The sequence below is a fragment of the Nicotiana sylvestris genome, chromosome 10 (assembly GCF_000393655.2).
Source record: "Nicotiana sylvestris chromosome 10, ASM39365v2, whole genome shotgun sequence".
NCBI classification, from domain to species: Eukaryota; Viridiplantae; Streptophyta; class Magnoliopsida; order Solanales; family Solanaceae; genus Nicotiana; species Nicotiana sylvestris.
The window spans coordinates 19270009-19281177 of record NC_091066.1 but is presented as its reverse complement, the minus strand read 5'-3'; positions in this window follow the sequence as shown (position 1 = coordinate 19281177).

Below are 11169 nucleotides of genomic sequence, written 5' to 3'. Positions count from 1 at the left end.
CTTATCAAACAAAGCATCATTCTAACACCTTCATATACTGCCAATAATGAAAGAAACACGCAGAAACTCATAACCATTCGTTAGGGGTTGGCATAATACCGGTCGAACCGAAAAAATCGCCCGAACCATGAATTTTAATTTTTTAGTTTCGGTTTAATCGGTTATTTCGGTCGGTGCACGGTTTTTAAATTATTAAATTTTGGTTTTTCAGTAGGGTTAATATTTTTGGTGTTTCGGTTTTCGGTTAAACCGAAAAATCGAAATTTTGGGTATTAGTTGAGAAAAATAGGTTTGAACATATGGGTTTTTTTTAGACTCCAAAACTTATTACCCATCTAAAGGCTGAAGCCCAATAGTCCAATACCCATTTGAAGCCCACCAATTTGCTCAAACCTAAGACTTAGTCACTTACTGACTTACTCTTACTACTTATATTCCCACCTTAGAATTAGAAATCAAAAATTAGACTTAGGGTTTCTTTAGTCCTCTCACTTCTATGACACAGAGCACTTGAGAAATTCCAAAGCAAAAGGCCATGTACTTTCATTTTGATTTATTAACCACTGGTACAGCTGCCACCATAACTGTTATCTTGATTTGCACTATCAAATTATAGTGGTTCTGCCTGACAATCACTTGCCGCCGCAGTTCGCCGTCGAGGATGACGATTGCGACGGAGGCAGATGCTGTGCGGTGTGCCTCAACGACGTGATCGGTGACAATAGTTGCTGGAGACTGCTGAAATGCGACCATATTTTTCACATTGAGTGTGTGGACGCTTGGCTACAGTACAATTGGACATGCCCACTTTGCAGAAGGCAAGATAATGATCAGCTTCCTAAGCAGCAAGGAGAAAACAACATTTTGAACCGTTAATAACCGAAAAACTAAACCGAAAATAACCAAACCGAACTTTAAAATAAATATTTTGGTTTGATTTGGTTATTAATATTACAAAACAGAAAACCGATAAACCAAACTATACTTTCATAATAACCGACTGAACCGACCGACGCCCACCCCTACCATTCTTTAGATCAACAAGTCATCGAGCTCTCTCTCCTTTGACAAGGACTATAGCAAATTTCTAAGCCGACTTTCAATATTATTCTTCCAACCACGCTATAATCAATTCTGATAGTATTCATTCTAGGTCCAGTGACCCCATCTCATCCAACACGACCGCTCTAGTGGCATGACACATCAATACTTTATAAAGTCACAACCCCTGCAATCCGTGCACCAAATAGCAACATTCCAAATGTACTCAAACATGAAAATGACTCAAACGAGAGAACTGTCCCACAAGCTCAACAGGTACCACCACAACGCAATGCTAAGAACCCATCACACATCGCAGAACCAAAAACACACGAATCTACGATAAAGGATCATACCCTAATATAATTCCGCTACAACGCGTGACCACATCCAAACATCGGTCCACGGCCTACACCTCAAGCCACCTTGCTCAAAATAAACAATCATGCGCGATTCGGCATCAAGTCCCTAAAGTGCATTACCATAAACACGGGAAGCAAATGATGTAATGCCACACAAGCCCGAAAGAACATAACCAATTCGCAATCAATCATGCAACACCCAAATACCCTCTCGCTCAAATTTCGCCATAAAGCCAAATAGAACCGCACCATGTGTGCATATAACCAACGAATCATAACCCTTCATAGCATGGAAGAGTAACACATAGAACATATCTGGTACGAATAAAATCAATTCTAACCGAATGGCACATTCCTCAATAATAGCAGTATGGAGCCAACCAATCTGGCTCGATGTAGAATAAACATCCAAATTGGGCCTACCAATGGACCCCCAGATCAGCTCAAGTCACCCACAGATAGATAAAAAACCCTCCGAAAGTCCATAATGACTTAATCATAACACCTACTATCATCTGGCTAGTTTTAGCCACAACTTCACAGTCCATAACCATGAAACAATCTACTCATGAGAACTCCCAGTCTCCAAATCCATAGAGCACACGAATCACCGTATCTAATCCCAACTCCACCGCCCGAATACCTAACGTATCTCTCATACATGATCATCCCACCAGGAATACTTCTTTAATTCTTCCGTGACACATAGAAATATTTGAATATCAATAATTGATCAATCAGGAGAGTGTTGCAATACCAGTGAAGTATCCATAAATCAAGGCACACTGCCCCTTCTGAAATGTATACTCTCATCAAGCCATATTAAATAGTAATATCATTACCTATTCATCTGAAACCGTTCATGCTGCCTAAGAATTCATGTCCTCCCTTTCAAAACTGAACTATGACCTTGCTCATGCAAACCTCAATCCTATACAATACACCGCATATACCATTCCTTCATATGAAAAGTGTGAGAATCTCATAAACCACCCCAAGGCACAAACAAGTTATATACTCAATTAACTAGGAACCTTTCATTTGATCTCATCTGGAGGAAATCACTATACATCCATGCTCCTCGCTAGTAGGAAATATACTCCTTGAACCGCGGTAGAAATCATTGAGAACTCTTCGAAACCCATTTGCACATAACCAAGCCCTTAGAACTAAATCTCTCTAACTCAACCACGCCACGGAGGTCACCAAAAACCCAAAAGTATTACCAAGAGACACCTGTAAAGACTAGCCACATCATAAGTACCTAAGGAACCGATTATATCCATTACTGTGCTGATCCAAACTACTACCAAGTTGTCCTAATTCTCCGATTTCCCTCCTAAGTACCTCCAAATTGATATTCCTCCTCACCATAATACCACGATCCTCAACCAAAACTCACCACACAAGACCCTAGCATAAAACCACACCGCCCTAAGGCCCACAAGCCGCTGAATTCCCTCAAAAGCACCCCAAGGCACAACAATCGATACACCCACTCTAAAGAGACCTTATGCAAATCTAAAGTTGTTTCCTTCACCTTCCTGATACTGAAGCGTAGAATCCATAAGGATATAGAAATATCGAGAGTCCCGACACTCTCCAATGAAGATCTCATTTTCTAACCAGATACAAATCCTGAAAGTTCCTAATTGCTAGATATAAATCTTGAATCCATTAGAACCGTTTTCGAGAGTCATCCATTTTACTCAAATCTCAATTGCACCACCCAAACGGACTGAACGACATGTGCCCCATTAGCATACTAACATCCAAGGGAGTAACCCCACCTTAATGCAACCAAATAAATTCCTGCTCTATGCACATTACACCCTTTACGAATAACAACTCAATCATTCAATATTTCCCATATACCCACAAAACATAATACAACCCGTATATAGAAATTTCTTTACTCGAGTCATCCTTGATCTAAGCCTCTGTAAGCCATAACTGATTCACCAGTGTACCTCAAACCGAAACCAATACAACACATAATCGTGAAATCAACTTATCAATCGCAGACTCCCCCGCTTGGATCAAAGCCATAGATCAAAACACATAATAACTCATGATGCCCATACTTTATTACTGCGAGAAAACTGTGGTGAGATTCCACTAAATTCTCTATAAGCTCATGAAATACAAACCATCTAATATCTCAAATCATCTGCAAATCTCGTATTCTCCCTTGTAATAGTCAAGCCAACTCTCATAAGCGATCTACACTCAGGTTGCAACACATATAATTCACTGGTAAAAGAGAACTTGTTACAAGACAACATAGGGATCACACAACCTCAGGACACCCCGCAGAAGATGACCCACCTGCTGAGCCTCAAACTGACATCTTTCTATACTCTTCCATAGTCTTAACTATTACGCAATCACTTAATCTTCCCGTGTCTGAACTCATATCACGACATGAAAATCTACTTCACTTCTCAACTAAACCACATGAAAAGGTCCTTCAACACGCCCATAACTCGAGACTATACGTCATATCAAGACAGAAACCAAATACCCAATAATCCTTTCTACACCTCACGCAAACCCTTCTCGCCAAATTCAACCCATATGAACACACCTCGCAACCACATCATACTCATCACGTAGTCATCTAGCCACAAACTCTACTAATAGGGACAGTACCGGACAGATAAATCCAAAAACACGTGCTCACACAACTGAAATCCTCGAGCTCGAGCTACAGTCAAAACCCAGCCTCAAGTCCTCCAGACTGGCCTATCATCAGCACACAGAAATCATATCTCGCACCTCATCCATAGAATCACAAGCCGTCGATGCACAACTGATACTAAGCGCTCATGTGCGCATATGAATGCATGGAAAAAATTCAAAGAGTTACGCTTCAAGCTGAATCAATGTCGCACGATAAGGAAAGAAATATGGAAAGTATATCCTAAATGCCCTGTAGCCTCTCGAAGATAGGTATGGATGTCATCATACTGATCTGCAAGACTCAACTAGACACTTACTCATAACTTGTAGAACCTATGAGCCTAGAGCTCTGATACCAATCTGTCATGACCCAAAATCGACTAGTCGTGATGCCACCTAACCCTAACCCACTAGGTAAGCCAATTTAACAATTATCCATTTCCAATTAAATTAATAAAATAATTAAATGGAAGAAATTATCTAAAACCTATACATTTCCCAAGGACTGGTAGTACAAATCATGAGCTTCTAAGAATAGAGTTTACAAAGCTGATATGAAGTAAGTACATCTTCTGGTTGAAAAGTACATAAACAGAGTTTTATTAATTCTACGACTACCATGAACAAGAGGCAACTACAACAGCAACGCATGTACATCTTCAAATCCAGCTCTCATCGAACACAACAACCTCAGTAGCCAACATATGCACGCAATGTACAGAAGTATAGTATCAGTACAACCGACCCCATCTACTGAGTAAGTAACAAGCCTAACCTTAAGTTAAAAGTAGTGGCGAGCTGGAATATGGCCGGGTCCAATACCAATAATCGACAATAATTCATAACAACGTAAAGCATTTACATAAGGAAGTAACTCAAAGATAAGATACTCGGCTTTTTCACAGTTTTTCGAAAATAGTTCCGCTTTTTAAGAATATTGGTGAAAACTCAAATCCTTTACCGAAATCGTCGAAAAATATGAGATAGTTTGAAAACTATAGTTTTTCCAAAATAAAATAAGACGTTTCATTTTCTTTACAGATGGCAAGTGTGAAATACCTCTATATGCCCACATATCAATATGTATGAAAAGTCATGAATGACGTGATATCGTACAACATGAGGAAAATGCATCCTTATGCATGTATGTCATGTGTGCATGCCAATGACATGTATCCCAGAGATGAATCATGTACTCACACTCTCAGAGTACTTAATCGCATTGTCTTATACTTTTCACTCATCATGCTCAACTACTAGGTACTGTATAAGGCCCATACGATCCAGGGAAGATCCATCCCAGAATATATACATCACTGACCATCAGTTACTCAGTACCGAGGAAGGCCAATCCGGCCCTATGGAGAAGATCCATCTCCAGGTATATAAATGCTTCGGACAAGATCTATGTCCAGGGAAGATCCATCCCTCAATATAATCAACTACGCTCACTGGGGTGTGTATAGACTTCGTAGGGGCTCCTACAGCCCAAGCGCTATCATAAGCCAGATCCAGGCATAAATCAACATAATATGCTGCGGCGTGCGGCCCGATCCCATAACTGTCACTCATAATCAAGCTCTCAGCCTCACTCAGTCATCAATCTGTCCAGTCTCACTCACGGGCTCACAATGTCATGAAACTAGCCCGACAACAATGATATGAGGCATCAACAACAATAACTGATACTGAGATAGGATATGAATGCAACAATATGATTGAGTGCGAAATATCAATGAAATCAGTGAGATAACAGCAAGAAACGACCACTATGGGTCCTAACAATATTAGCATAAAGCCTAAACATGATATCTAGCATGATTGACAGCTCCGTTACTTTATCACATGGTGAAAATGCAGATATCAACAAATAGGGCCACCAAACAGTGCCATGAATAACAACAAAGTCACAATTCACAGGGTGCACGCCCACACGCCTATCACCTAGCATGTGCGTCACCTCAACATCACTCACGTAGCACGTAATTCGGGGTTTCATACCCTCAACATTAAGTTTAGAAGAGTTACTTACTTCGAACAAGTCAATTTCAATACCGAGCAAGCCAAGCGATACTCCAAAAATGCCATCACTCGTGTAGCGACCTCTGAACGGCTCAAAACTAGCTAAAAGCAACCAAATACATCAAATAAAGCCCAAGAAAACAATTCCAAATGATAAAGATCGAATCCTTAATCAAAACCCAAAACCGGCCAAAAATCACACCCTGGACCACGCCTCGAAGCCTGACAAAACTCACAAAATCCGACAACTCATTCAATTGCGAGTTCAACCATACTAGTTTCACTCAAATCCGACTCCAAATCGGTGTTCAAAACTCAAAAAATCATATTATGAAACGTTAAGCCAAAACCCCCAATTTCCTCTTTAAAACTCATCAACCAAAAACTAAAATTGAAGGTAGATTCATGGAATATAACCAAAATCGAGTAGAGAACACTTACCACAATCCTTGTGATGAAATTTGCTCCAAAAATCGCTCCATTCAGAAGTCCATGGATCAATATGTGATAAAAATGACCAACCCTCGAACTTATAACATTCTGCCCAGCGATCCCGCATTTGCGGACAAATTGTCACATCTGCGACCACCGCTTCTGCGGTAAATCGTCGTTTCTGTGAAACAGCCTAACTTAGCAATACCTCTCACTTGTGGTCCTTAAGTCGCTTCTGCGATCGTGCTTCTGCACACTTGAACCGCATCTGCGGTTGCGCAGGTGCGTCCAAGCACCCGTACCTGTGATCCTCACGCCAAGCTTCTTTTCTCGCTTCTGCAATGACACTGCCACTTTTGCGGCTCAGCACCTGCGCCCAACACTCCGCAGGTGCGGTCATACAAGAACCAGAAAATCTTCAGCAATTCCACATGGAATGAAAATGATCTGAACCTCGTCCGAAACTCACCCGAGCCGCTCAGGATCCCGTCTAAATATACCAACAAGTCTCATAACACAACACGGACCTACACGAGGCCTCTGAACAGACATAACAACATCAAAACGATGAATCACACCTCAATTCGAAATCAATGAACTTGAAACTTCAAACTTTCACTACTGATGCCGAAACCTATCAAATCACGTCCGATTGACCTCAATTTTTGCACACAAGTCACATTTGACATTACGGACCTGCTCTAACTTCCAAAATCAGAATCCAGTCCAGATATCAAAAAGTCCACTCCCGGTCAAACTTTTTAAAATTTTAACTTTCACCATTTCAAGCCAAATTCTACTGCGGACCTCCAAATCACAATTCGGACGCGCTCCTAAGTCTAAAATCACCCAACAGAGCTAACGGAACCATCAGAAATCCAATTCGAGGTCAAATACTAAAAAGTCGAACTTGGTCCAACCTTTCAAATTTAAAACTTTTAGCTGAGAATCATTCTTCCAAATCAATTCCGAATAACCTGAAAATCAAAACCGACGATTCACATAAGTCACAATACATCATACGGAGCTACTCATTCCCTCAAACAATCGAGCGAAGTGCAACTGCTCAAAACGACCGGTCGGTCGTTACAAACGTGAAACAACTTCATGCAAGTGTGATTCTAAAGATGAATCTGGACAAGTTTCTGGTTTTTTGATAAAGCTGCTGAGAGGAGAGGAGGAGATCTTTTTTCACGAATGAGGTTGCAGATCACGCGATTAATGCGTGATGCAGGTTTTATATCTTTTGTCATGGGTGTAATTGTCATATTATTACGGATGGCACAAATATAGGGCACGTCTGCAAATTCCGTGATCAGATTACCGGGCTAGCCGGATTCCGGTGCATCGATAGCCAAAAAAGGACTGACTCCGTCTGGAACAACCCTTGCCCTAGCCAACCTGTCCCATCTCTTATTGGACCGGACTAAACCGGGCTATTAGTGGGCCGGCCAAACCCGATTACCACCTTTAATTATAAGGATAAGATGCTAAAGCTAGACGGCTTCAAAAGCAAACTACTTCCTAGAAACAGACGGATTTAAAACGAGTTATATAGTTTTAGTTAAATTCATTAGATTAGGTTCTCCTCAAATAATGCATACATGTTCAAAACAACACGAAATTATATGTTTAATAACATCATATTCATTCTGAATTTATTAACTTTAAATTCAGAATTTGTCTCTACTTGCAAATTATTGGTTGGAAAATTGAAGGGTAAGCTACTAAATTATTGGCTCTCAATCCATCGATCAACTACTGCAATAATCTACTATTGTCAAATGAACGAATTGAAGTAAACTTAAATGGATCAAAACAAGTAAAATAATAATGATCCACCCTGTCAAAAGTTTACATTAGTCAAAAATTTCACTAAATGGATTATAACCTAATTCATTATTCAAAAAAAAAACATTTTTACATTTGTTTGTTCCCATTTTATAAATTGTTTAAACAATAAACCAGAAAAAGTTATTTTTTCCAGTTTAGGGACCAAAAATGTGTGGAAGTATAAAGAAAGAAAATATAAATAACAAACTATTCTACTAGATGCGTCAGGGATAACTCAAGGCAAGCCATCAATCAATATATTCTATTCCAAAACGCCAAGTCTCTAGTTGCTTATCATCTTTTGGCTTTTCCCAAAATAAATATTCTTATTACACAAGTTAAGAAGATTTCCACTTCATAGTCCGTACGGCATCTAAAAACTTCACCAAGATAATCCTTTCAACAATGGTAAATTATATCCAAAAATCTTAACATGAACATAAATGACTAGTAAGTCAATAGTTGTGTGTTACGAACTTCAACAAAATTTCATAGTACTGTTTGACCCAAAATTTAGATTCGATTCAATCAATTAGATTTAAATAAAGTACAGTCGATCTCAGCCAATATTAATATCCAAAAAATATGTAACCGATTTTGTAGTAGATAATACGTATGTTTGACTATATGGCAATAAATGTGGACAACACTAACAATATTCAATGACTCAAAAGGAGGATGATAACATTAAATAATAATAACTAGCAATGAATGACATTTAAGTAAATAAAAACATGTGAGTCACCCGAAAAAGGGTGAGATCTGTGGATATTCCTTCTGAAAGTGATGAATGATTGATGAGCTTTCGAATATTCAAGTTGTTTTTGGATCAAGTGGAAAAGTTATGTAAGAATCCTAGTAAAAAAGTATTTCTTGTTTGCTTGCAATAAAGCAAGATTCTCTCTATAAAGTCAATGTGTTTTCTTACAAGTCAATATCTCTTCCCTCCTCTTCTTGTGTCTCTTTCTATTTATAGGGAACATATATCTAGAATACCCTAATAGTACAGGTACAGAGAATAACCACTAGAATAGTCTCATCTGATGTCTTACTCTAAAATTAGCCATTATTCACTCTATTTACGGTGAGTGCTCAACCTCGGCCCTAATCTTCGCTGACTCTTCGATCTCGATCTTTGTTGACTCTTCGACCTTGGTTTTCAATAACTTCACCGGCCCTTCCCTTCACTTCTTAAGAGATCGGTTCGATGTCAGGCATACCTTTTTCAAAATCGTACTGGCGACACGTGGCAATCCGCGAATGCCTCTTTGATGTTAACATGATTTGATCATGCCAAAGGTAATTTTTGACCAATACAAGTACAAGCTTACTGACTAGTAGAAAAGCAAGAAACCTATCAAAAATTATCTGACTACAAACTTCTACTTATCCCAAACCTGCCTCCCAAAAAGAATTACCAACCGTGTCAGTTCCCCCCCAAAAAAAGGCAAAGATCACTTGATCACTTTTAGCCGGCAATTGAAACTGTTTATATTTGATACCGTAAAAGTATATTAATTTTATATATTACATACAGAAATATATATACATACTATATTAAAAGCACGAAGGCCTTAGTGAAATGTTGTTCGCCTTTTTTACCCTTTAAAAATAAAGTTTACACTAGACATAATAGTCATTTAATAATTTTTTCATAATATTTAGGATATTGAAAATAAAAAACAACTAATATTTTAATTACTAAATTTTTCCATATTTGAAATATATAGGAAAAATATGTAATATTTGGAAACATAATTAAAGAATCTCGTATGGTACACTTGATGTAGGCGCTTATTTGAGTTCCTACCATATAATTAAAACATAATTAGCATAAAAATACTAAAACTTTAAAATTATAAAATTTAAAGGTTAAATAAAATGTTGAAATAAATATTAAGAGTTCAAAAAAAATCAATTAGATCACTTCGATAGCCGGCGGAAACACCAAAACTCAAAGTCATATTTCTCATTTATTGAGCAAGCTAAATATGATCAATATTTATTATTTTAAGTAACTTATATATTCAAAAAATTAATTTTATAATGAAAGCATATTATTTTTATATCGATTTAGACATGCGCGTATCATAAAACTAGTATATATACAAAATATATATATATATATATATATATATATATATATATATATATATTTGCCTATTATTTAAGAGCGTCTAAAATAAGGTAATATGACCAGCATATTTCACACCATATAAGGGAATCAGACTCTTTAACCGAGAAATAAGGGAATATGACGTGCATTACAGCTACATATCACTGCAACCTTTTGGGAAGTTTTGGCCAACCAAATCGTCCGAATGTTCCAATTTTTGAAGGAACTTCTAATCACAATACATATCTTTAAGACAAACAACATCCAACTTGAGACTTCTAGAGAATCATTTGGCTAGTTTAGGAGGAGTCTATGAATTTTAGATTGTTTATTATCTGCAAAAAAAAAAAAAAAAATCACATAATATGATAGTCAAGTAGTCAGTTCAATTTAAACGTTCATAATTACGAGTTACAAGGAACCCTAAGTTAGCATATCTGTCAAGATAAAGTGGAATTCCTCTGATTCAAAGAGGTGATGATAAGTCGATAAGTCTATCTCAGATTACATGGAACTCCCCGGTTTTCATCTAAAGCAAGTCGTATTTAAGCCAACCAAACATGAGAAAATTAATACTACTTATTTTCATTTTATCCTTGAGCCGAGGGACTCTAGAAACTGTCTATCTTCACAGGTAGGGATAAGGTACATATTACCCTCCACAGACCCCACTTGTGGAAC